Raw genomic sequence first — 6449 nt, 5'->3', positions numbered from 1 at the left:
CATTAATCCCTAAATTTATAGCATAGCATTTTTTAGATTTTCTTGTGGGTCTAAGACGTTACCCAAAAAAAGTACTACTACGTAATTATTTAGTTAACTTACTATTCAAATCAAAGCAGGTAGATAAAAGCCATTTTCAATGGATTTAAGTACCTATAAATTATTTGCACATTTCAGCCAAATTTGAAGCCAAGACCTCGTTATCTGGTCTGCACTAGTTATCATCCTAGCGGATATACAATTTACAGTCTTGAGTTCAACAAAGATATGGAAACGCCACTTTGACTGTCAACTAGAATACGTGCATTAATGCACTAATTCGTGTATTAATTTGCCCTATCAACCCAACAAGAAGGGACAATAACTCTTGCGTCTTTTAATGGTTTTGGGCGGTTGGCCACTTTGGCTCAAAATTGCATAAAATTGATACTTAGTGCTCAGAGTTCAATAATTTAGTTTCATGTGATACTCAGTGCTCAGAGTTTCCACTCTATTGTACTACTACCTCCGTCCCACTTTGATAATACTGGTTTTTTTTTCACACAGTTTAAGAAAAAGTAGTTAACTTTGTTGGAACAATCAATTTAGGTAGCTATTTTCCTGAAATACCCTCACATTAATTAGAGTACAACTTTATGGGAACTTGAATTGATGGTCAAAAAAGAATCAACTCTCATTAAATGAGGTAGGTTTATAGTAACAACAAATTACATTGAATAAGGGTATTTTAGAAAAATTTAAATATAACTACATTTTTCAATTGGAAAGTGGACTATAATTTGGAACAGACAAAAAAGGAAAACAGAACTATCAAAGTAGGACGGAGTGAGTATTAGTAGGGATGGCAACGGGGCGGGGGATGGGGGAGTTGCCTACAACCTCCCCCCGCCCCCGCCCCATCCCTGCCCCTCCCTGCTCCCCCCGTCCCCCCGCGGGGGCTAATAAAAAATTGTTATATAATTTTATTATGGTTAAATTTTAGCAAATAATCAAATACTAAAATATCAACACATCATCAAATTATTATTCATTATAATTTTACAATTGAAACTTATAAAAACAATCAAATAAAAATTATTTGAATACAATCCAACATGATGAAATAAATATAACTAAAGTAGTCAAGTTTTTACTTTTGGCACAAATACAATCACTAATTTATTATTGTGCTTATACTTTTTTTAAGAAAAAAATGTTATTGTATTAAGTGTAATTAGGGATTTAGTATAAATGTATTAGTAAATTTAGTATAACCAATTAATAATTTGTATTAGTACACATATATAATTATTAGTATAATTAATAATATCAATTATATTATATATACTAATAGACATTATATAATACATATAACTAATAATATCATTATCATAAGTTTGTAACTAATTAAATTATATATTATATATAATTATATACATATATATTTTATATATTTATTTTTTTAAAGCGGGTGGTGAGGCGGGGGTACACTCCCCAGCCCCCCGCCCCGTTTCTAAGCGGGGGAAAAAAAATTCCCCCCATGCCCTCCCCATTAGCCGCCCCCCGCGGGGCCGGTGCCCGCGCCCATTGTCATCCCTAAATATTAGTTTTCACTGTCCATGCCGTACATCTTGTGACTTGTGAGTGACATTAGACATTGCACAAAACAATCCATGGTTAGCTCTCTTGGATCTTGCTTTTCCTCTGACAGGTGATAAAATCTTTCTCTAAAATCTTGCTGTTTTGAAAATCCTTTTTTTTTTGTACTTGTTTCATGTACTTATTTCTAAAATCTTTTTTGGATCTATATTTTATTACATATACTGACAGTATATATACATTATCATGATTAAATACATGATACACGTGTAAAATTTTAATTTCAAAATCAAATTAAAATTAATCATCGTGCATCTAGATTTGATTGTGTATGAAAGATTAATTCTTGATTCATTAATATAATCAACTTTCCAGTTTTCACGTTACTGAAGTAGCTAGATTTCAGTCACAATGATTATATAGCTTCTCACCTAAGGCTTTCCCGCAGTTTTTGTCTTGCAATGAGGGCCCAAATGATGGCGTGCTTGACGAATAGAACACTTAAAAATGTATAGAAATTATTATCATTTGCTGTAATTGTATCAATCTATTGTCTACTCTAATAGATGCATTTTCCTGGAAAAAGCATTACAATCTTTAAAAATGAAGCCAAGTCGTACGGTTGGTTAATATTCTGATTAGGAGTGCAAAAATTGGAGTATATATATTTGAATTCTAAGACAATAAAAACATAGAGACGAACTAAAACTCCTCCTTGATGAAGTATCTTGTTTGATTGAAGACTTTCATTTCAACTAACATAAAATTAAATCTAAAATCCAGTAAAGCTGTTGATGGAAGAAGTGAAGATGGACAATAATCCAGAAGATGAGAGTTTGCTTGATCGTTCACCAGAACCAAGAAGAACGAAGGGTGGTCTCAAGACCATGCCTTTCATCCTAGGTATGCATGGAAATGTTGTATGGCTCTGCATTCTGTCATATTGGACAAAAGTTTTGATCTCTCTCTCTCACTCTCTCTCTCTCTCTCCCTCTTGGTCAGTGAATGAAGCATTTGAGAGGTTGGCAAGTCAGGGGCTATTGCCAAACATGATACTCTACTTAACAAAAGTTTACCATTTTGAAACTGCCACTGCATCCACTATACTCTTTATCTGGTCTGCTCTATCCGATGGTTTGGCCCTTTTTGGTGCTTTCTTGGCTGATTCTTATTTTGGTGGGTTCCGGGTCATTGCTCTTGGATCAATGTCCAGCCTTCTTGTGAGTCTCTTTTACTTATTGTGTAATTTAACATATTGCTTTTTGTTTCTTTTCCCCACATAAAATTCTGGAATTGCTCATCTGTACTAAGTTTTGGACCAATATTTGCAAGTTTTGTATGCAATTACAGTTTAAAGTCATTCTGTTGCTGTTTCTTGAGATAATCAACAGTAACAAATATAGAAAATTTACGACTAACAAATATAATACTTAATTTGAATGATCAGTAACAAATATAGTACTTAATTTGAAGATCAGAAATGTTAAATTTGTTGTAGCTTATCTAAGTATAGCTGAAACGGGGTCAATGCCAGGGACAATTGAATCTAAATATTATGCATCAGAATCTAATTATTATGCATCAGGTGCCTTTACTTATTGGACTATAAAGTCCAGCAACAAGAAAGTTTAGAGCTGTGGAAAAGTTTTATTGATCTTGAACAGATTATGAAACAGGTCTTGATAAACCATTTGATGAATGAAAAATGTAGAAAAAGCTCTGCTTAAGACTTGGGACTGTAAAATGCCCATTCATGGCCAAAATTTACCAATAGAAGTATGATAGGAATGGTTGCTATTGGACGTTTGTGTAATAACGAACAAACACACCATGATGATCTGAGCTTCTGTCATATCTAGTATTGCTCTGCGTGGTTGGACATTTTTCCTTTTTCCTGCCACTTATATATGATAAAAATTGGGTAACTAAAATAAGAATTTTTTATCTAATTCTTAGTCCCCCTTTTGGTTGTTCAGAAATCAAAATATGGTCTGTTTCTGCAGGGAATGGTTATTCTGTGGCTGACTTCTATCATTCTATGGTTCCGCCGTTGAAGCCTTTACCTTGTGACCAGTTGCACAATTGCAGTGCACCAAATGGAGCTCAAATTGTTTCCTTATTGTCTTCATTTTTGCTAATTTCTGTAGGAGCTGGTTGTATTAGGCCTTGTTCTATTGCTTTTGGTGCAGGCCAATTCGACAACAAAAAGAATCCCAACAATGAGAGGGTTATACAAAGTTATTTCAACTGGTATTATGCTTCTGCCACAATCTCAACTGTTGTTGCCATGACTGTAATTGTTTATACCCAGGATCGTTTGGGCTGGTCAGTTGGATTGGAATCCCTGCCATCTTAATGTTTATCTCTGCTCTGATGTTCTTAGTTGGCTCCTCTCTTTACATCAAATCAAAACCTAGTGAAAGCTTGTTAATCGGATTTTTCCAAGTTCTCGTGGCAGCATTCAGAAAGAGAAAAATTGATTGCCCTTCGAAAGACAATTACAAGTGCTACCATAAGACCAGGAAGCCAGAGCTTCTAGCACCCACTGAGCAGTTCAGGTATAGCTGCCACAGTATCAATTGCCATCACATAAGTTCCTTAAACTCTGGCAACTTTTGGTTATGCTGATTTTTGCATCTTCTGCCACTGCCAACTAATGACTTTTCTAGAGAAAATTTTGTAGTTATTAAAATCTTAAAAAAAATCTTAATCTTCACTAAAAAAGTAGTAATCAAAATTAGGAGGTGCTGTCTCCATTTTGCTCCACTCAGGGCAAGATAGGAGAAACACTTTCTGCATGATCAATATAAGTTTACAAGAAAATCACTTTGAAACCATTTCAAGCAGGAACGTTAGTTATTTTAGTTGATAGTTTATATCTATATATACAGGTGTCTAAATAAGGCTTGTATTATTCAAGATCCAGACACAGAATTAACTTCAGATGGAACAGCTTTAGATCAATGGACCCTCTGCAGTGTGGAACAAGTTGAATCACTTAAAGTTCTCCTTGGAGTTGTTCCCATGTGGTCCACAGGCCTAATATTCTTAGTTATCATTGATCAGACTTCTTTTCTAACACTTCAACTGAGTTCAATGGATAGGCACATATTGAATTTTGAAGTTCCAGCTGGATCCTTTACTTTGTTCATGGTGATTACCATGGCAATTTGGATTGCATTTTACGATCGTCTACTAGCACCCTTTTTGGCAAGATATACTGGTAATCCACAAGGACTAAGTCCTATAGTACGGATGGGGATGGGATTGATAATGTCATGTATATCCATGGTATTAGCAGCTATTGTGGAGAGCATAAGGCTGAAAAAAGCAGTTGATGAGGGGGTTCAGGGCGAGCCAGATGCCGTCGTGGACATGTCTGCAATGCTGCTACTGCCACAGATTGTATTTCTCGGATTGGCCGAAGCTCTGAATGCAATTGGACAGTTGCAATTCTTTTACATGGAGTTCCCTAAGAGCATGTCCAGTATTGGAGTAGCAATTTATACATTTGGATCGGCTCTGGCTAACCTGTTTGGGAGTCTTCCGGTGAATATTGTCAATAGCATTACTGGTTCCGGTGGTAAAGCAAGCTGGTTGGCCAACAACCTGAATGAAGGTCACCTTGACTGCTTGCCATCTTGAGTTTCATCAACCTTTTCTATTTTCTGCTTTGTTACCGCTCCTTTGAATCTCATCACAATAGGAATCTGCTGCTTAACAAACCATCAAAAAGGGACCGGTCTTTGGCTTCAGCTTGATCAGTATGTAGTACTAATGTCTACCTTCTGCTTGAATATTGAATCTGTAATGATTCCCTCATGTCTAAAGAAATACAAGCATTACCGATGGAGCTAAAGAAATATATATATATTTGCTTGCGTAGATACCAATCTTCTCCTTGAAGTTGAAAGATAATTAAGTAGGATTAGATCCAATTATATTTGCATGTTGACTAATCAACTCCTTGGTTGATATCGATGAACCAAAATGGTGGTTAAGAACATAGTTAACTTTATCTTGATGTTGACTTCACACACTATTATGCCAGCTAAAAATCCCAATTAAGATGGAAAAAGTACATTGCATTTTCGAGAACCAATTTCGACCTGTTTAATCCAAACATAGTTTTGTCTGAATCCGTTGGGAGTTCCATTTTTTGGATCCATTAAGATCAAAATTAATCGATTGAGCGATGAATTTATTAGATTTGATTCGATTAGATTCTAACGCGTACATTAATGCATCGGAAAGTATATTTATTCTATAATTGAAAGCAAATTCGGTATTTTGATACAAATAATTAGTCAGGTGTTACTAAGCATGTCCATTATTATTAGCCAAATTTATCTTATAATGCTTTGCGTGAAATTGTGAAGATCATGGAAGATGCATCAATGAATTAGACCAATAAAGTCGAACTACTGCGTAATAATCACACCTCTAATGCAAATTGATTATGTTTTTATGTTTGGGTAAAATAATGAATTGCGTGGGGTTTTGAATCAAATGGTGTATGTCTATATTATCTGAAGACAAGGACATATTGGGCGAGAATGCATACATAGGAATGGAGAGAATATATCAAATCAAATATGAGACAAGTACATGCAGATTTGAAATTAACAGATCTGAAAAATCAATAGAAAATAAAGATAATATTTATGTTCAACATATTTTTCATTCAAATGAATCATTATAGTCCAACAGGTTTGTACGAGTCTTCCAGCAATCAAATCTTATTAAAAATTGGTTTGACTCCAAAGAAAATTTTAGATCTTTCAATGATAAAACGGAGAAATTGTGGATCCAAGCAATTACATCTACAGAATCTCGAAAAAGGACTGATATATTTATACAAACTTTATTCT

The 6449-nt window shown here is 34.8% G+C and overlaps 1 pseudogene; it reads left to right on the top strand.

Annotated features, from left to right (window-relative positions):
* Positions 1 to 2308: 2308 nt before the first annotated feature.
* Positions 2309 to 5428, top strand: LOC113738719 (protein NRT1/ PTR FAMILY 1.2-like; annotated as a pseudogene).
* The last annotated feature ends 1021 nt before the right edge of the window (positions 5429 to 6449 follow it).

This window comes from Coffea arabica, chromosome 6e (genome assembly GCF_036785885.1).
Source record: "Coffea arabica cultivar ET-39 chromosome 6e, Coffea Arabica ET-39 HiFi, whole genome shotgun sequence".
Lineage (NCBI taxonomy): Eukaryota > Viridiplantae > Streptophyta > Magnoliopsida > Gentianales > Rubiaceae > Coffea > Coffea arabica.
The sequence above is the reverse complement of the archived record's forward strand: the minus strand, read 5'-3'. Positions and strand labels throughout refer to the sequence as shown.